Raw genomic sequence first — 20,916 nt, 5'->3', positions numbered from 1 at the left:
CCCTCATATTTAGAAGTAACCTCCTGGAGGGCAGAGAGGGTCTCACTTGACTGAGGGCACTTCAAGGGAGGATGGCCACTTCCTGGGACTTGAAGGGGATTCTGGGTCAGATTTAGACTCCACTAGAAAATCCACACTAGAAATTTCAATTCTCATGTTCATTCATATTCATATTATTATGCCCACTGCACAAAGGAGCTTGCCCGGAGGCTTCAAGCAAAGGCTGGACACTTACCTGCAGGGTTTCTATCTTCTGATTCAGGAATTCTGGGATTCCCAATTCTGGGATTCTGGGAACTAACGTTCATATAAAAACACACCATAGTTTTTCAAAATGCTTTAAATTTCTTATCTCACTGAAGGAATGAATGATATATTTCTGAAATCCTACCCTAAAGGATGACTGTCAGATTCAGAAGTCAGAGGAAGGGGGGATTCTTAGTTCTTTGGCAAAGTGGGGGTGGGTGGGGGCATCAGTATGTAGATGAGAAAGTACCTAATGTGTGCTGGGAACTGGGCGGTGGATGATGGAACAGAATTCTCTGAAGCCTGCTTCCCACCTTTTTCTCAAGGTTTCCCTTTTAGCTCTGAGTACCTTCAGGTAGGCTAAATTTATCCCATTTGTAGCTAGAAAGTAGCCCAAAAGGATTTGGAGGACCTGGATTCAAATGCTGCCATTATTTGTGTGACCTTGGACTACCAGTTAAACCTTGTTTCCTCATCTGAAAATGAGGGTGAGAAATTGCTCGGGTCCCTTGTAGCTTAGACCTAGGATGCTTTTGTGAATTCTCTGCCCGATCTGTGGTCTGACCTGCTGGTACTGATCTTAGCAGCCCCCCCCGGGGGAGACACTATACTTTGACATCATGATGTCATTTGGTCCTCTTTAAAAATGAAAGACCACAGCTACTGACTTCACATCTATTAGCTCTTACTCTCTTCCTTTCTATTGTACTACACTGTGATTTATGATAAAGGAAAGGAATGTTTTGTAATGAGAAATTACAGCCAAAAATTCAACTAGAATTTTGAACCAGAATGTCCAATTGTGCCTTGTCTACCCAAGTCTAGAACTCTTCCCAACAATCCCCATTATTTGATTGTTGAATGTATTTCAAGGAATTTCTCAGGATCTTCTGCTTTCTTTGGAGAATACATTGCAACATGCTGACCTCCTGATGGCAGCCAGTTAAAGTTGATCTGGAAAGAAGCTGGCCTCTACCAGGGTTCCCAGGGTGCTTTTCCTCTTCTTTGTCCTCCACTACCTAATCTGGTCAGCCAGAAGGTGACAGGAGGTATAAAAAGTGAGGATCCAGCCTTGTCTAGAAGCTACTCTTGGCATTAGAACCTGTTCGGGGAAAAGTGCCTTGTATGGTAATGATGGTGCTAGAGAAGATGGACATTGTGATAAATGTCCCCTTCTTCCATTTCCATATAGATGTGGAAGATTGGAGGTGAAGACCAATGAGTAGAGCATCAGACCTTTTGGTCTGTTGACTGCTTTTGGCAAATGTGTGTTTATTTTAAGGAATGGCTCAGTACAAATTGGGCAGAAGGGAGAAAAGGGAATACACGTAAATTTAAGTGATGGGAAAAGAGGGCATTCAAAAATAAAGATAACGAATCTACTACTTTCATGGCTGCAGAGAGGGATGGTGTTGAGGTGACCTCGTCGAAACCATATTTTCTATTAAATTGATTTTAAGATGGTTTGTTCAGTAGTAAATGAGAATCTTGGCAGGTGCTGATTTATTATTCTTGAAGTCATTATTTGTTGTTCCCCCAGGCTCTGTAGCCACCCCTCAAAATAAAGGGGGGGACAGGTGTGCCTCTCTTAGCACTATTAGGCTAAGGCCTGCTCTGGGCAGAACATTCATAGGTGAATGATGCCTAAGTAGAATGGGCTTGCTTGGGAAGTGGTGAGTCTTCCAACAAGAAGTAGCGGTCCACTTCTCTGGGATGTTATAGAGGAAATTCTTGGTTGGGGACAGGTTAGACAAGATGGCAACCCCCTTAAGTCCCTTCCAGCTCCAGAATTCTGTTTCTGCTTCTAAATGTAGAAGCCACTTTGAGAGTCTTTGCTAACAGAAAGATTTCAAACAAGATTTAGTTGAATAATTTAACTAAGGGCCAGATGGCCACTTGTAGGGGATATGCAGGAGGTTCTCAGGTATAGGTCAGACTTGACAGGTGCCGAGGTCCCCTCTGACTTTTTTTTTTATTCTTAAAATTAGAAAAATTCAACAATTAAATTAAATTTTTAAAAATTCAACAAACATATTCAACATACTCTGTGAAATGCAGAATGCGAGGTGATAAGAGATAGAAAAAAAGAATTGATTGATAAATAGATGAATTTTAGCCAAACCAGCCTAAAATACAAGTATGTGAACTAGAGTGTAGAATTGCTTTGTAAAACATGCGACAAGATGAACTGCCACTGTCCTTATGTCGAGGCAGAGCCTGCTAGTCTTGGTCTTTGGAATCATGGCCAACTTTGGTACCAGTCCTGGATGACAGCACAAATAGTTCTTAGATAATCAGCAATTGGTCCTTGACCTTGTAGTTGGAGCAGGTGTCTCAACCACAAATAACACTGGTCCCTGCTCACTACAGTAAAACCACAGGTTATAGGTATTTATTATTATTATTATATAATTCCTTTAAAATATTTTATTATTTTTTTAAAATCACTGCCACTTTCCTCCGATTCCACAGTAGACCCTTCTCTTGTAACTAATTAATTACAGTTCAGCAAAATTAATGAACACATTGCTCTTGTCTGAAAATACGAGCCTCATTGCACCCTTGTAGTCTGCCCTAGCTCTGGACTTGGGACAAGAGGTAGGAGGCATAGTTCACTCCTGAGCCTTCCAAAGTCCCGATTGGCCCCGGTAACGCTCAGTGTTCCAAAGTCTGTCCATGTTGTTTCCTTTGGGTCACTATTGTGATTCTCCTTACTTCTGCCCTGGTTCATCTTTTCAGATCCCTCTGAATTTTTTATATCCGCCACGTCTTTCAGTACAAGAATATCCCACGATATTCTTATTTCACACTTTGGCCATTTACCAGTCCATGAGCATCCACTTCCAGTTTGTTGCTGCTCCCAAAAGTGCTGCTCTAGATATTTTGGTGTGGAAAGGACCTTCCCCTCTGTCAGTGTTTGACCTCCTTTGGGCGCATACCTCACAGTGGTATCACTTAATTGTTTGCCTCCAACTACTAATAGAATCTTCAAGTCTCTCATTCACTCTGCTTATGTGAGCAAATATTGCAAATGAGTGGGTGGACATCAGCCTGTGCCATCCCTGTGACAAGCTCCGGCCCGGACTGCTGAACTCACTCAGGATCCAGATCCTATTGCCAATGGCTACGTGGCCACATGGTCAGTGGTAATTGTGTGTCCAATCCATTTCTGCCATATAGCATATAGGGGGAGGGTAAAAGCCACGGATTATTGTGAGGCTCCAGTAAGACGAGATATGGTGAGCACTTAGCAAACCTCAAGAATTGTATTGTATATGGCAGCTGTTGGCAATATTAATGTGGGCCTTCAAGAAATAATCGGCCATTAATGACATAGTTCATGGAAGATTTAGGAATACATTGGAAACTTGAGGAAGGGGTCTTGGCAGCCAAGTAACCCATCATTTTGCAGATAAATAGGGAAATTGTCTTGCCCAGCAGCACCCAGGGGCCAGTTTTGAACCTAAGATGCCGAGCCTGGGACTCTTGTCAGGAAAGGTTCCGTTGTCCCCAGTTTTCTTGAGACTGAAATTCATGAAAGTGAACCTGCCAGTCTCTTGTTTGGGGATGTTTTACATTCTGCCAAGTGATCTGGAGGTCTTTGCCGGCCCCAGCGTTTGCACACATGTGTTCAAAGCAGACCCCAGATACGAGACAGGAAGAATTATCATTAGCCCAGATTCGATTGCTCTCTCCAGCTGGTCAGCGAATTCCCCGGGCTTTCCCCAGGGGGGGTGATTAGGCTGCCTCAGCTGCTGTCCAATTCCCCTCTGGCTGAACTACTTATGCTAATGCTGTTAAGCAGCAGTTGTGGGAGCCTAAAGTCGGGAGCTGTGAGCTGTCCCTGGGTCTCTTTTGCATAAAAGCCTACCTAGGTCCGGGTTCTGAGGACTGACATCCGGATCCTTGGAGCTGAAATGAGCAGACAATATAGGAAGAGAGAAATAATCTGGACTAAACTGCGGGTAAATGAGCTGGTGCTTTGAAAACTATTTGGTGGCCTCTGGTACATTCCCGTTTCCTTAAGAGAATGAGAGTAATCTAATCAAAAGGTCTTAGAGCAATCAAAGAAGGACATCTGCCTCCAGATCTGCCATATTTGGTAAAGTCTAACTCGATTAACTATGCGCCCAGCCCCTACTCCTACTGCCTGGGCCCAGACACATGGCCCTGATTGGTTGGGATCCAAGGAGGCAGTGGTTTGCTCCATGGAGCCCCACATGGCTCATCCAGGAAGGAGGGCAGAGCCCCCATCATCATTAGCCATCATCTCTGAGCCACATGGTCTTTCCCAAAGGCCCACAGGGACGTGACACTGCAGCCTTCAAAGGAGTCCTTGGATCCCGTGGAGAGGGACAATGGCCACATGCAAAAACGTACACAAAATTGTCCGGGGACAAACAGACTGAACGACAGCTGAACACACAAGGACAGATAATGGGGCTCATCTCCCAGTAACCACTCTAATCAGGCAGGAGACAAGGCAGTTGGAAAGGTAATAGAAGGGCCCTGTCTCTGTCTCTTCTCCTGCCCTCCCTCCTAATGAACAAACAAATAAATAAGTACAGCTCTCCATACATCTCTACCACATAATCTGGAAAACAAATTCACCCATTAGCCATTAGCTGGAAAGGTAGAGATGTATCTCGGGGATATTGTGGGTTTAGTCCCAGAATATTGCAGAAAAGTGGCTCACACAAATTTTTGCGTTTCCTGGTGCCTATAAAAGTTATATTTAAATTAGTCTATTATATCCAAACAATGTAATTAATTAATACATACTTTACTGCTATCATCTGAGCCTTCAGCTCAGTAATCTTACTATCAGTGTGATCAGGAGCAAGTCCCTGCACATCTTTAGAGGAGGCAGTTACAGGAACCCATGCTAGGGCAGCCTCCCATGAAGTAGATTTGTGCTGATCTTCTCTGTGGAGAAAACCCCCAGACCTATGTCTCTAACCCCAGGTGCTCTCCTGAGCTCTGTTCCTACCACCAACTGTCCATGGGCTCTTTCCAAACTCATCATCTTTCCCCTCAGCCGCTCCCTTCTTCCAAGGTTTCCCCCATTTCTATTGGGTGCACCATCCTTCTGGTCCTTCTCATCCTTCTGGTCTCCTGGGTTTGGTTCGCCACTTCGGGGTTGTTCTCCTTACCCCACATTCTCCCATAACATTTCCCCTTCTCTCCACCCGCACAGCAGCCACCTTCCTTTAGGCCCTTGTCTTGCCTGTTCGGGCCATTTGTTGTAGAGACTGATGCCCCAAAGGGACAATGGGAGTTATCTCTTCACAGCCAGCACCTCCCCGGAAACACACTAAACCCGGGCATATTTTTCTAGAAACTGTCAAAGACAGAAAGGAATTACACCATATGGAAGAAAGAGATCCTAGCAATCACTTGGAAGGGACCCAACACTCATCTTAGCTTAGTCAAGCCGTGGGAACCCGGAGTGCCTCCAACATTCAAAAGGGAAAGCAGAGACAAATATCTAGGGGACCTTTCCCATCCATGTCCAGACCTCCCTGTGAACTTTCCAGAAGACTATAGACAATGCATCATAATGGGTAACATTTATATAGCACTGTGGTAAGCACCTGACAGTTATCTCATTTGATCCTCACAATAACCCCGAGAGGAAGGCCTTATTATAATCCCCATTTTACAGAGCAGAAGCTAGGTGAGCTATAAGTATCTGCAGCAGATTTGAATTCAGGTCTTCCTGACTCCAGACCCAGGGCCCTCTCTACTGCAACACTTAATGCTTTCTCATCTCTTGGCTACCCAGGGTCTCAATGGTATCCTGACCCGAGAATTCCACTGTCATTCACCCCAAAGAGCAAAGTATATAATATATACACTTCAATCCATCCAGCTGTCTTCTGGCCAAGAACAAAGACTTATTTCTTCTTTCCTCTCTCTCCCTCTCTTCCTTCTTCTTTCCCTCTTTCTCCTCTCCCTCTCTCTCCTTTCCTTCCTTCTTTCCTTTCTCTCTTCCTTCCTTGCTTTCGCTCTTCCTTTTTTTTCTCTTTCTCCCTGTCTTCCTTCCTTTCTTCCTCCTCCACAGTTCTCTGGATGTGGATAGCACCCTCCATCCCAAGTCTACTGGAACTGTCTTAAATTATTGCACTGCTGAGAAGGGCCAAGTCCATCACAGCTGATCATCACATAATCTTGCTCTTACTATGTACGGTGTTCTCCTGGAAGGAGAACACATTTTCATCTCAGGCAGAGGCCCCACTTTACCTGGAATCCGAATTTGAAACGTATTTTGCACATAGAATTCAATTACTTTTTGGCGAGCATACTATTTTTCTCTATAGCACATATATTCCTTGAGGGCAGGGCTATCTTGTTTTGGGGTCCTGAGGGCCCAGCTCAGTACCTTGCATGTAGTAGCTACTTGATTCAGTTGATATTCTATAAGTAATTAAGTATTATTAAGAATATCAACTGAATCAAGTCCTTTTGGGGTGGGAAGTAGGGAGTGATTTCTGGCCCAGCACCCTTTGGGGCTAGTCAAGGTTCTACATCCATCTGTTCCAAAGAAAAGACATGGGGATTCTTTGCAGAGGTAGGGCATTGTGGATATAGACATTATCTCTTCTGTTGGACTGGGTTACTATATTTCGAGTTTTGCTGGACTTATTTTCTGTCCTCTTTAAAAAATTATTTGTCGTAATGGAGGAAACACATTTAGAAATTAACATGATATAAAAACAAAGGCTATAAATAAAATGCTTTAGAAATCTTCTCCCTCTGCCAAGATGCTAGGTACCTTAACTTGGGAATTCTGATGGGCCTGTGTCTGCTATCAGCCAGTACAATTGTTCTGGGAGGTCTCTCTGAGCAGAGGAGCCCATGAAAAGCAAAACATAGGCAGAAAAGGACTCACAGGACAGAAAGCAGGCAATTTTGCAAGCTCATCTGGAAACTCCAATCATCTCTGTCAAATGGAAGAGCACTTTTATATTGATATTTCCACTTGGATCCTTTGGAGTGCCATGGATGTGGAGCTAGAGAGCGTTCCCCCTGCCCAGACCACGTCTCTGCTCTGCCCATAGTCAGGGTGACCAGATAGTCCATTATTACAGAAGTCCAAGTGAAAGATTAAAAAGTATTCTGGCTATGGAAGAGGTGTGGAAGAGGAGGCAAAATGTGTCCACCCTAATCTGAGAAAGAGAAGACAGTCTGGGGCCCAAAGCAGTTCCCTCTAGGAACACACAGGAAGTCAGGAGTCCTCTTCATCCTCCTCATCCCTCCATCCCAATTCACCCTCCTGTTCTGCAGCTCCTTTGGGGCCTAATAGCCTGTGGCTGGGACCCAGAGACAGCTGAGAGGGCAGTGAGCCAGCACCCAAGGAATGAGCATCTTTGGCCAAGGTACTTTTATTCCCAAGCTCTCTTCATTTAACAAAACGAAGCAGTGGCTGTATGTAGTGTGTCTGTGGGGGTAAGGCAACAGAGACCACACATTATGCAGGAGGCTAGTGGATAGCAAGCCCGGGTTCAAATCCTACCTCTTGCACTAACTGTGTACACTTGGGCAAGTCCCTTAACTTCTCAATCTTTCAGGCAACTCTCCAGAACTTGAACTTCTGAGTCAGGGACAAGAATCAGTAAAACAAGGCTTAAACAGAGCTCCCCAGTAGGTGAATATTTACTTGCTCACAAATCATTTCCATGGACCACTGAGCATAGATTATGAACTCAACAAGCACAAGATGAAATGAAATAATTGCCTCAGTGGGGAGTTTTTTGAGTGAGGGGGTGTCGTGGTCGGATCAGTTTTAAGATCAGATTGACAAGTGAGTGAGTGAGATGAGGGTCTGCACCAGGATGGTGTCAGAGGGAGGGAGATGTGGAAGCAACACTTTGTATGTGGGGAGGAGTGAGAGTGACTCCTAGTACCTGCTTCTGGGAGAACAATGTACCCTCCTCAGCCAGCTGGCAAGAGTGAAAGGGAGGGGAGGGAGCCCAGAGAAGAAGACAGTGTAATGAGATTAGCATTGAAGATCCCATCTTGTCCCTGTTTATTAATCTGGTGGGACTCATTCTGTTCCACCCAAAACTATAGGGGATGTTCTTCCTGCCTAGAAACTGCTGTGGAGCTCAGAGCCCTCAGTCCCCGGGAGCCTACTGTAGCCTGCAGATGGTCTAGGAGTATAGGGGTGCTTCTGGGAAAGGGGGAGGAGGCCAGGTGGTACTTACACATCTGATGGCTTTGGCACTCAGGTACTAATTAGGGTATAACTGTCCTGAGAGAGACACAAGGGATGGTTTAGAAACTTGCACAGGAAAGGGTGGATTTGAAAAGGGTTGGGTGATGAGGCTGGATCGTGGTTGTATTGGACAGGATCTCTCATGTTGGGGGGGGGGTGTAAGATTTTCATGTACCTTCTCACTCTAGTTCCTCACACACTCCATGGATCACATCCCCAGGGGTTCCGGCTCCAATTTGGAAACCACTGCTTTGTTCCGAATTTGCCATTTGCACAGGTAGAGGAATTCCCCAAGCTGGTCCAACCCACCCCAGAAGTCTACTCATATTGTCAAGGTTTGGTCATTGTTGTCATTTATCTGTGTGGTTGCTGTCCCATCCCATTCGTTTGGAGAAATGGGGGCTAAAAAATCTAGCCTGGTAGTTACCCAGAGGAGAAAAGCCAAGCCAGGCTTTTATGTAATAATGAAATCAAAAGGTTTAAAGCCTGTTTCTATATTTAGAGAAGAAATGGGCCTTCTACTTGTTGGTCTTATAAGATACCCTTTAGTGTGAATTGGTGTCCAAATAAGATCTCTAGCACTGGAAAGGGGGAGAACCGAAATAAACCCAAGGAGAAGGGGGCTTGGTTATTCTCTATTTTGCTGTGCTCCTGAATATAGTTTAAGATGGCAATGGTAACAGCTGTTATTTGTCCTTCAGTTTCCCATGACATCAGGGAGGGGATGCCATGAGGGGCAAGTGAATTGGATTTAAGTGAGGGCAAGGTCACATGCCTCACTTTCCCCTCCAGGGCCACTTGGTTCCAGTGGTCAGATGTAGATCAGGATGACTGGAGATGGCTCAGGATTGAAATGGGAGACCTTGGTCTTTTTAAGCAAAGGTGGAAACTGAGGTCGAATCCATTCTGTGATTAGGGCTTGGTAGACATTGAGGCAAAGAATCTCCTCTTTCACCTAGTCCAAAGTAAAAAACAATCTAAAAAATTAATGGCTGGGAGGAGATCCTCAGAGTTTCTGGCTAAAGCAGAAATGACTGCTATTTACATTCAACCTGAGTCAACCTGGACCCAAACCATGACCAAATGAGGCTTGGCCTGGGACCTATTGGTGGCCAATCCATGAGAATCTGAGTGCTTGGGTTTGTTTTTGTGTTTGTCCTTCATTCTCCAAGAGGACTATGATTTCGGTGAGACGCTATGAAGCTGCTCATCTGCCTCACTTTCCCCTCTCAGATTACAAGGAGCTCTGCAAACAATCTTATCCATGTTAAGCTACTGGGTGGTGATTCTCCCTTTCCTCCATTTTGGGGAAGAGAGCTTCATGGAACTTCTCTGGAGGGATTGTTTCACTTCTCAACGAAGGATTCTCTGAATCCTTCCTATTACAGATAAGGAAACTGAGACCCAGACAGAGGAAACGCCTTGTCCAAGATTCTGTAGATAGGAAGTAAAAAAGCCAAGGTTGTTGAATGATTATGAAGCTCCTGTCATTGTGGAAACTCAGCAGGTCAGCTTTGAAAGTTACATATTGAATCTAAGATACACCTTTTTAAAAATCAGGCAGTACAGAAGAAAAATTACAGCTTCTACCACAGACCCCTTTTCCCTTTTTCTCTTATTTCTTAGCTGTTTGTTATGGTCCACACCACTCCTTTCCTCTCTCCCTCTCTCAACTTTCTTTCATCCCAACCTTCTGGCTCCTCTTGGTTCAGTGAGTTTTCCAGTACTGTGATCCAACATGGCAATAACCAAAAAGCCAGCCACCTGCAGGGCTGCATCCTTTAAAAGCTGGGGTTACAATGGGGAGCACTCTGCGCTGCCAGTGCTGTACCAGCCTGGCCTTTATACATGTGCAACTGTAAGGAAGTCCCTCCACCTATAAGGACTCCAATTTCCTCCCTTGTAAAATAAAGAGTTGCATTTCTTTAGGTCTTTCTGGCTTGAAATCTGTGAAATCAAGCTAAGAAAAATAGAGGGGGGGGGCTTGAAAGGGAAAAGACATCACAAAAGTGCAAGAGGCAGCCAGGGATGGGCTGCAATGAGGAGAGGGAGGGGTCTCCTGGGTAATGGGATCCCCAGCTGAGCTTCAGGTCCTTCGGCCTGGTCAGCTGGTCTCCCCTCAACCGTCAAATGAATATAGGAGGTGAAGGTCAGGTCAGTCATGAGCCTCAAACTTAGAACAAAAGTCACTTAAATCAGCTTTAACTTAAATGCACAAAAGACAGGAGCCAAGGGCCAGAGGCCCACAGGTCATCTCTGTCCATAGGCAACTTCCTTGCCCCCCCCCCCCCACCCAGGGACAGAAGGTCAGAGGTCTAGAGAAGGAAATGGGGTCAAAAAGGCGCGGGGACGTCACCCAGGAGTTGAATGCAGGTCCCCGGGTCCCAAAGCCAGTGGTCTTTCTTCTCGAGTAAAGAGAACTGGGACTGGGCTGATGAAAATGCTCTTCTTGCTGGCGCTTCTTGTTCCCACCCACAGTCATGTCCGCCTCTTTGTGATCCCATTTGGGTTTTCTTGGCAGAGGTTCGGGAGGGCTTCCCAGGTAGGGAGAGTCTGAGGCTCCAGGCCTGGCAGTGCCCCCTAGCTGTCCCTACTAAGTAGGGCATGAGCAAGTCCCATTACCTTTATCTGAGCCTCAGTTTCCTCCCTTGTAAATGGGAGTCGCAGTCATTGAGGCCATTTCAAAGCCGTTTGAGGGATTTCCTGAGTCTTTGTCTACAAAGCAATTTGCAAATCCTGGTTGCTATGGAAACACCAGCTGTCATTCTCCACCACTCACAGCCCCGTGGGATTCAGGTCATGTCCCCAGACCTCGGGCCAACCGCTGTAATCCGGCTCCCCGAGTCACCCCAAGAGCGGGTCTCTAATTGGGCTCCTGTCTGGCCAGAGCGATGAGGAGTGGGAAGGGCCTCGGGGACCGTCTGACACAGCCCTGGTCCCGGCCAAGCTGTCCTCTTCAGAGGGTCAGTCCCCTCTCGCCCGGCCCCGCTTCCTCCAGGATCAGGGCTGCACACGCTGATCGTGTTCTGATCTTTTTGCAGATAATCGGGAAGACGGGAGCTCCCACTGAACGCCCCATCTTTGCAGATGACGCTAAACTCTTCTGGGGAGGGAAATACCGACCTGGGAACATACCGCATGAAGGTAGGAAGCGTCTTTGCTCCTCAGATAATTCTGTGCTTCCTTTTCTGGGTCGTGCTCGCCTCTTCCCTCCTTCAGGGCAGGGACTGGACTTTGTTTTTGTGTGTGAATCCTCGGCAAAGCACATAGTAGGTGCTTGTTGTGGAGAGCAACTGCTCAGTCACTGTGAACTTGCCCGGTCCCACGGCTGCCCAATGGGCAGAGGGACAATGACCACTGCGAATCACATGGGGAGTCTCTGACCCCCAGACCTGCAGCCTTTGCCTCACCCCGAGGCTTCGAGCCAAAGGGTGGCCCGTGCTGGAGGAGACTGGCCTGGGAGTTCTCTCTGGAGAGGCCATGGCTACCAGGGCAGGGAACCCCTGGTGTGAGGGAGCCGAGAGGGAGAAGCGGGGTCAGCTGGTCCAGGAAATTAGATGGGACAGGAGCCTGAGCTTTCCCAACAGGCAAGGCCTAGCTTTGGACATTTGGTCTGTCCATCCACCCTCCCCACTGCGCCTTGGCCCACAGCAATGAGCTCCTTCTGATGTCGTCTGTCTATACTCATGGGAGACAAAGGACCGGGCAACGTTGGGCTCCCTTGCTCCCCCAGCGGGGGAGAGTGGAAGGAGCCCCTGGCTCTAGAGCTGCACAGTGGAGGTCCCTCTGCCACCCTGGAGGCTCCCCACCACGGAGTGACTCCCTGGACACCCGAGTCCTCCCCATAAGAGGGCTTCACTTAGAACCTTTACTCTGCTCCTAGGACAAGACTCTGATAACCTTGGCCTTCAAGGGGTAGCCATGATGGAAAGCCCAAGGCTCCCCCTCCTCCTTGGACTAAGAGCTGCCCAGACCCCAGCTGTTAGCTGAGGGCCCCACAGACTTGCCCAGGATCACACAGCCAATAAATTCTGAGGCTGCATTTGAACTCGGCTTTCCCTGACTCCAGGCTCGGCATTCTGTTCACTGCAGTACCCCCTGGTGGCCTTTCCCAGCTCTCTCTGTCTCTGTCCTCCTTTCCCTTCTCTCTCTCTCTCTCTCTCTCTCTCTCTCTCCCCTCTCCCCCTCCTTTAAAAGACTCTCAAACACATCCCCAGCAAAACCAAAGACACAGACTAAATGCTTATTGATTGTTTCCCATCCTGCCTCTGCTTCTTACTCCTCGGACGCTTCCCCTTCTCGGGTCCCACTTCCTTCATCTGAGGGGTGGGAGGCCAGATGAGCCAGGAGGCTCTCTCTGCCTCCGATTTCTGCAGGTCATTGTTCTTGCTTTACAACTGTTTTATGTTCTGCTTCTCCTGGTAGAATCTTAGGAAGTGTTTGGAAAATGACCATTTTCATCCTCATTTTAGAACAGTCCTCTTAGAAAATGAAGATTGAACAACAACAATATGGGAGAATCCTTTAGGAAAAAAACCAAACCAGAGACGAGTAGCGCTGGTCCATGCGCAGCGGAGTTTTCTTTCCCAGTGAAACTCGAGCCAGCTCTCCCTGAATTATTCAGTAACTTGTATCGATTTCTCTCTGGTGCAAAGGGAAATGGACATTCTAGGACAATGATCTGATCCAAGAGAGAATGATTAATTTCCCCCGGGCAAAATCTCTGCTCTGCCCAAGTTCATGGTGTTCTTGTACACACTTTCTGGGCATTTCCTTGATTAAAATATCACCAGAAAGATAATAAAACTCTGTCAGCAGAAAAAGAAGGCAAAGCAGAAATAAGAGCATTAAAAGCAAGCTTAGGACTCCCAGTCCTAGAAACAGAAACAACGCCCCCTCTTACCAAAAAAAAAATCTTATTGGCACTTCTGCAGCCATGTGTATCCCATCTCTCCTCCCCAGCATGTCAACAGTGAAAAATTAGGGATCAATTTCTTGGGGAAACAAAGATTCAGAGTTGGAATTCAGAATTTCTAGGGAAACTGAGACCCAGACCGTTGAAGGGATTTTCACACTGTCCCTCCCCCTTTCCCAATCCTCATTCATGGCTACCTTCCCACAGAAGCCAGCCTCCATCTCCATCCTGGGGGCTTTAGAACAGCTTCTGCCCTGGACCACAGGACCTGTCATCTCCAGCTTCCTATGCCCCAAGCTCTGAGCATGTCTGAACCCCAAGCTCCACTTCTCCTGACATCAATATTTCTCCTCTTTTGGGAGGCCTGTCTGTCCTGCTGACAATCTGGCACTTACCTTTGACGATCTAATTGTTGGATTAGGCCTCCCATCCATCTCCAACCTATGTTTCCTTCCCTTTTTTTTTTTTTTTTTGCCACAGCCTTAACTATGACATCTTCCTGATTAACCTTCCTGCCTCCTCTTTGTCCCTCCCCCCAGTTCATCATGGCTCCATCACAGTTGGGTGACATTGGGCAAGTACTAAATAAGGGGGTTGGTTTGGGTAGACTCTGAGATTCCTGCCAGCTCCAGTGCTAAGATCCTCTTCATTTTCCTAAGCACAGAAATGGTTGTTTTAATCTGTTCGAAAATCAAAGAAGAAGCACAAGGCTCTGAAATAGGGACAATAATACCTATTATTCCCAAGGTCCTATCGTTCCAAAGGTAGAAGAAGACCACATGCATAAAGCACTTTGTGAATTTGAGAACACTGTACAAAGTTCAGCTTTTAAATAATCTCTATCAGCGCTCTGCCTTTTGCCTTTTTGGAATGGCTGTGTGGTCCCACTGGGTGGGGATGGGGGGATTGAACCGGGCTCTTCACAAATGTTCCCCTAATTGGCAGGAGCTTGAGTCCTCTTTGGTTTTGGGATTTACAGAGAAAGCTTTCCCTCAGCTTTTGGTCTCTTCAATATAACCGGACTCTTAACTAGTTATATATTTTTAAACCTGCAAATCTGATCTCTAGTAGGAAAGTGATGGTGACTCTCCCTTTTTAAAAAGCTGACCTATTTCCTTTTAGTTTTTATTTATTTTTACACTAAAATTGTTTTTCCTTCATATAGAAAAGTCACACAAATAAGCAGAGCTCATCCTTTACCCCTGCTTCTAGGGCACCTGCCCCAGAATATCAAGCTGCTATTGTTGTGGTTACATCCCTTGAACCAGGTTCAACTGAGTTTAGTGCTTAAGGGCTGCCTTGCTGGGCATCAAACGCTGTCCTTGGTGCTGAGGAAGATGCAAAGATCTGTTGAGACAGGTGTGTGACTGGAAGAGATGGCGAAACTTCAAGTGACATTAATGGCTGAGGCCACAGGATTCAGAGAGCAAGTGGGGAAAGCCAGGAAGGCGGGTACAGGACGCTTTGCTCCTCCACTTAATCTTTATTGGTCCTTCCCACTTCTAGGAATGAACCACTTGGATTTGGCATGGGAGGTTCCCCAGAGAATCGGAGAGCTATGTGTAGCACAGTAGAAAGATTATGGGGCCTTGGATATAAAGCTGAATGAGACCCCAGAGACTCTCAATCCAACCGCAGTTTACAGAGGAGGAAACTGAAGCCCACCACTTGTCCATCACCTTGTGGATAGGGTTCTAATCCCACAACAGGTACTTAATACCTGTGTGATCTTGGGCAAGTTACTTCTGCTCCTGGCTTCTGTTTCTTCATCTGCATAACATGGTGCTTGGACTAGGGGGCCTTTGAGGTGTTTTACATTTGCCTAACCCAATGAATCTGTGCCCCTAGAGATCCTAGAGGATATAACAGTAAAATCACAATAGGAATTTTTCAAAATAGGTTATTCCATTTAGTCGTCTTCATCTCCCCCATCTTCTGGTTCTTGTTTTCTCTTTTGTCCCTTTTCTTCTCCACCAGCTTCATCTTCATCTTCATCTTCATCATCTACTTTTTCAGCATCATTCATTCTTTTGCTCAGTTATCCATCCCCACAAAGTTTTATGGACTTTTTCATTTTTATCTTTGTCTTTTTTATACCTGGAATATAGGAGGTGCTTATTAAGTGTTTGATTAGACAACTTCAACATGCTGAAGTAGCATACATTGACAAGGCTGGAGTAGCATTCTAGTGTTCAGTTTTTTAAACTTTTTAGTTGAGTTTATTGTTGGTATTTTTTAAAATTTTGACATTGGATCCAGAGTTCAGAATTGATTACATTAGTTCAAGAAGTTGGGATATTACCAATTTGTGCCCCAGAAGTTATTGTCAGAATGACAGAAGTTTCTAATAGCTTTTGTCTCTCACTTTATTTCTCTTCCCCAGGTTCATTCAGCACAAGAAGGGCGGGAAGGAGAGGTATAAAATGCTAGTCACATAATAGCAATCTAATAATTGTATGTTGATAAGTAGAATCTAAATTTGAAGTATACAATATGGGGAGAGGAAATGAGTAATATCACAATCGAAAAATCATAGAAAACTATGGAAGAGCTGAGCCTTGAAGGATGGTTGCAGATGAAGGGATAGAGCATTCAAAAGAGAAGGAACTATAGAAGCAGTGACACCAGGTGGGGAAGTGCAGGATGGATTCAAAGAATGGCTAAAAGAGTAGCTGAGAGAAGGAGTCAGATTGAGTGATAGCTTTAAGGTCAGGCCATTGTGGGGGTCAGGCAGAAGGGAGCTATTCTGAACAGCCATAAGACCTGCTTCAGGGAGATTGGATGCAGAGAAAGGGAAGTGAATAGCCCCATTTAGTGAATGGCAGTGGGCCTCAGTCTGATGCTCTTTCCAAGGCCATACCATAATGTACCACCACGGTTTTCCTAGTCCCCACATTGTAAGTCTAGCAAGTGCCATTGGGCATTTAAACATTTATGGGACAGCTGCTGTATACAAGTGTTGTGTCTGGAGTCAAGAAACTCATCTTTCTGAGTTCAAATCTGGCCTTGGACATTTCCTATTTATGTGACCCTGAGCAAGTCACTTAACCTGATGAAAGGGATGGAAGATAACCTGTGCGTGACAGTATTTGATAAATAGCTTATGGAAAAAAAATTTGTGAAGAAATCTTAAAGAAGTACATGCAACTAGAAAGTTGTTGGACAAAATTACAGCGATACAGAATGAGAGCTGATGGCAGGAAGAAGTTGCAGAGGCCAGATGACAAAGATGTTCTGGTTCTTCAAAGATGTTCTTTAAGGAATCTTTAAGGTTAGGAATAGGTTTGCTCCACTTAGAGGTTAATGGGCTGATCAAGATGGCCCTAGATTTCTTCAAATACTCAAATTTTGTGACTGACAAAGAGGAAACACAGTTAAACCATATCAAGAAGATTATAATAAAAGAGAATGAAGCAGTAGGCTCAGAGGACCTAAACCTTAGCCACCAGTAGGATTTGATTTGAGGGTTTTAGTTTCCTCTCAGCAAAGCAAAGGGGTTGGACTAGATGGATTTTAAAGTCCCTTTTGCCCTAGATCTAGATCTCTGAACCTCTCCTGCCAAGAGGTGGGAAACTAATGAGATCAAATAGTAAATATATTGTCAGACACTGACACTGTTGTGTCATATCCAGAAGGATAGTAGTTTTTCTTTATTAAGGAAATCATTCAGTTCCCTAGGGTAGAGGGCTATTACCTAGAAAGGACTTTAAGAAATAAGAATGGGTTATGTTTGATCCAGAAGAATTTCTAGAATGTAAAGTTCTTTAAACACTCAACAAAGCCACCAGTGGTGTTTGAGGATTCTGGGGTGCGGGGTAGGGGGTGAAGATGGAGGGAGAAGAACAAAACAAAATCTCTATAGCAAAAGCATTTGAGATCATTTCCAGGCAACATTGGAGATCAATACCTGGGTACATTATGTCCCTTCTGAGCTTCAGGGTTCTCATCTGAGAAGTGCCTCCCCTATAGAAGGGATGAGATTTCTTGGGAGAGTCCAATCTAGGATATAATTGTCTCCTGATTGTGGCTCATGGGCAGCCGCCAGCCCTAGGAGGCCTGAAATGCCCAAGCTCAAGTTGTTCCCAGTCTTGATACAGTCATGACAGGGCAACTTTGAGTCCAGTAGAAGAGTTGAGGAACGAGCTTACAGCTCCCAGCCAAGGGAACATTGCTTTACCCTTCTACAGTTGTTTTGCCCCCAGTAAAGTTTAAGGAAAAAGTTCTTAGCTTTGGCAGTGGCCAAATGTGGCAGTGCCACATTTCCATTCACTATGGGCACCTGAATATCTCACAAGATTTTTGGTTATGTTCAAGAGTTTTTTCAGTGTTTTTTGTTTTATCATAAATTTTTTAAATTGAGTACTTTTTTGGTGATCTGTATGCTATTTATTAACCAGAATATTGGATTAATGAGGACTTCCTGTTGACCTGTGTCTTGGTCAGCCCCGATCTGGTATGTTGTATTCATTTCTGACGCCATACTTCAACTATTTAGGGAGCATATAAAGGAGTATATAAAGCTAGGAACATGGGTCGTGGGAGATCTGGGGGAGAAACTGGACATGTTTAGCTTGGAGAAGAGAGGGCTCATGCAAATATTTTCATATATTGCGCTTGAAAGAGAGTAGAGGAACACAGAGCTATATTTGGAAGGAGCCTCAGGAACCATCTTGTCCAATCCAATCCTCCAAAGTCATAGTTAAGGAAACTGAGGCAGACAGGTGAAGTGACTTGCCCATGATCTCACAGTAGCTGAATGTCTTAGGTGGGATTTGAACCGAGGTTTTCAACTGCTATGCACAATGACACACCACTCAGGTTACACAGATGCTCCTTCGTCCCGGGAGCACAGGGTGGAAGTCACAAAAAGGAGTACTTAGGGTCAGTGTAAATAGACTGGTTATGTTAGGAGTTAGTGGGCTCTTCCTCACTGGCGGGCCCCAGAGAAGAATAGACATGAGTTTGCCTCTGGGACATAAAAAAATCACATTTATCAAAGGTGCTGGAGATGTCCAAAGTGCTGATAATATTGCAAGGATAGAAAGATCATTTGTGACTGGGAGAAATCAAGGAAAGCTTCATGAAGGAAGAGGCTCAGGTACGTAGCTGGAGCAGGTCCTGAGGAGAAGAAAAGACATGAAAACAGAAGTGCGGGCTGAGGAGAAAGGGAGGTGTTTCGATCAGTGTAAGATCTGGGATCAGAAGCTCTAAGAGTGGGAGAGGGCTCTTAGTGCCCTTGCTAGACCAGAGCCAGAGCATTGTGTCCACTTCTGGACATTGCATTTTGGGAAAGACAGTGGGAAAAAAGGAGCCTGGGTAGGGTGGAACCTCTGAGGATGATGAAGAGTTGTTGACCATCAGCTGTAAAACCTGGGAATATTTAGGAAAACTGAGGCAGAACTAAGCAGGCTGGTATTGGAAGAATTAGCTTTGTTATGTTTTGCCCTAGAGGAGAGAAGAGGGCAGGGCCAGAGGAATCACAGAGAGGCAGACTTGGGTTTGCTTGTTTTGACCAAGTAGAATGAGCTGCCTCAGAAGTAGACAGTCCTCCCTCCCTAGAGTAGGCAAACAGAGACTCAAAGGCCAAGTGTACTGTAAAAAAGATGCCTTTCCTGGCAGATTTTGGACCAGCTGACCTTTGAGGTCTCTTCCAACCCTGGGATTCTGTGGCAATTGCTGAAGGGAGTAGGTTTGCCAAGCTGGGGCAATGCACCATTTGTTCAGTGTCTGTAGTCCAGTTCCTGAAACTTAAATGTTTTAGTAGAGCTGTAGGATTTGGGGGTGGGAAGTCCTCCGGGCATTGAAAGGCTATTCAAAGCTCAGGACAAGCAACCTTTGGGTTCCTGAAGGTTCCTGATGGTTCAGAACAAACAACCAGGCCTTGACTTGTGCCAGAGAGGAGCATACACCCAGATGGGCCTGCTATGTCCTTTGGGAACTTGTTCATCCTGCCCTGTGGAAGTGATCCAGCCCAGTACCAGCTGTTTGGATGCAGTCAAAATGTCTCTAGTTTTGCCCTCTGGGAGGGAAGAAAGGATGGAGAGTGATTTAGGCCATATGGCCCAAAATGTACTTAGGCAATCTATTTCTCCCTCTTTCTCTTAGTATCCACATTTCACTTTTCTCCTTTTTGCTCATTACTTTCTGTAATGTTCTGGTTTAGCTTTCTGGAGGTCTTGCACCAGCCTTCTTTCAGCAGAGTAATCACCATGAGAACAGCCTGAGATAAAGTCCAAAAATCTTTATTGTCTCCTTGCGTGGGGCTCAGCTAGCTTTCTGGAAGTCTTCAGACTTGACTTGGACTGGGTTTCAGTAGGGAAAATGCAGGAGCACAGGCCACCCACCACAATGATGTGAGATGGAATAAATGTCTGAGTCCGAGGGCTTGTGCTCAAGCCTCGAGCCACCATGATGGTGTGAGATGGAATGAATGTCTCTGGCTGAGTTTGTCCCAACAAATGCTCTATCACAGGTCATTGTAGGTGTGAATCTTGTAGAACTATACTAAGTACTAAGTACATGCACTGAACTAGAGAACTATCAATCACCATGCTAAACCAGATAACTATTGTCTTATCAATTCCACTGAGTTAACACCTTGTTAAGGGCCAGAATTCTGGCCCATTACAACTTTGCTTTACGGTACAGTTGGTACTGTGATGATCCCTTTAAGGCTAGATTCAGAAAATCATGGAAAACTGTTCAGAAGAAGGATAGGGTCAGCCTGGTCCATGGAAAAGGCCAAATGATGTTGAAGCTGCCTGGGATGGCTCACTTCTAGCACTATGGCTGATGGGTAAACTGGAGCTAAGACAGAGAGGCTAATGAAAAAGAGTGAGGTAGATTGAGAGTGAGCGAGCTTGAGAGACAGACTGTACATGTTCAGAGAATGAGGATTTTCCAACTCAACAAGATCTTCCATAAGGTCCTTTGGCACCCACTCCTATCTTGTCCCCTTGCACCTTAGACCAGGAAGAGTAGGGAGAATTGGCACAGTTGTCCAGAAAATCAAGTATGGAGATTTGGTGTGGAGCAAGAACATTACTAGAAGTAATGAGGGAAGAGATCTGGCATGGAGGCAAAATGCTGGTGAACATGGGCATATACAGCTAAAATCAGAAGGACCTCAGAAACCAATGAGTGCAACACATGGGTAAACTGAGGCCCAGGAAGGGTGAAGTGATTTGGTTTATTTATCACTGGATGGGGCCTCAGAGACCAAATAGTATAAATTCATCATTTTCTAGATGAAGAAGGCCAAGAGAAATTAACTGATTTGCAAGGAACATTTAGATAGGAAGTCAAAGAGGCAGAATTTGAATCCAGGTCCTCCGACTCCAAAGCCAGTGCTTATTTTCTTTTGTCATCTATGTGTCTGTTTTAAACACCTCCTTTGTGCACTTCCTATAAGACACTGTGCCTGCAATATAGAAACTAAAACCAGACCCTGCCCTCAAGGAGCTTACTTTCTATCAAGGGAAATATGTAAGTAAATACAGCGTATATACGAAGGAAAAATCATTTGTCAGCGATAGGA

At 45.4% G+C, this 20,916-nt stretch overlaps 1 protein-coding gene across 3 annotated transcripts in view; it reads left to right on the top strand.

Moving 5' to 3' along the window:
* The window catches only part of MAP3K13 (mitogen-activated protein kinase kinase kinase 13), a 137,154-nt gene that overhangs the window by 94,094 nt on the left and 22,144 nt on the right, over nucleotides 1-20,916 (top strand). For all 3 annotated transcript variants that reach the window (XM_031968072.1, XM_031968073.1, XM_031968074.1), the window contains one exon: nucleotides 11,506-11,608. The gene's annotated coding sequence lies outside the window, so the exon portion shown is untranslated. The remainder of the gene's footprint in view (nucleotides 1-11,505; nucleotides 11,609-20,916) is intronic.

The sequence above is a fragment of the Sarcophilus harrisii genome, chromosome 4, assembly GCF_902635505.1.
Source record: "Sarcophilus harrisii chromosome 4, mSarHar1.11, whole genome shotgun sequence".
NCBI lineage: Eukaryota > Metazoa > Chordata > Mammalia > Dasyuromorphia > Dasyuridae > Sarcophilus > Sarcophilus harrisii.
Note: the sequence above shows the minus strand (reverse complement) of the source record. Positions and strands in the feature narration are given on the sequence as shown.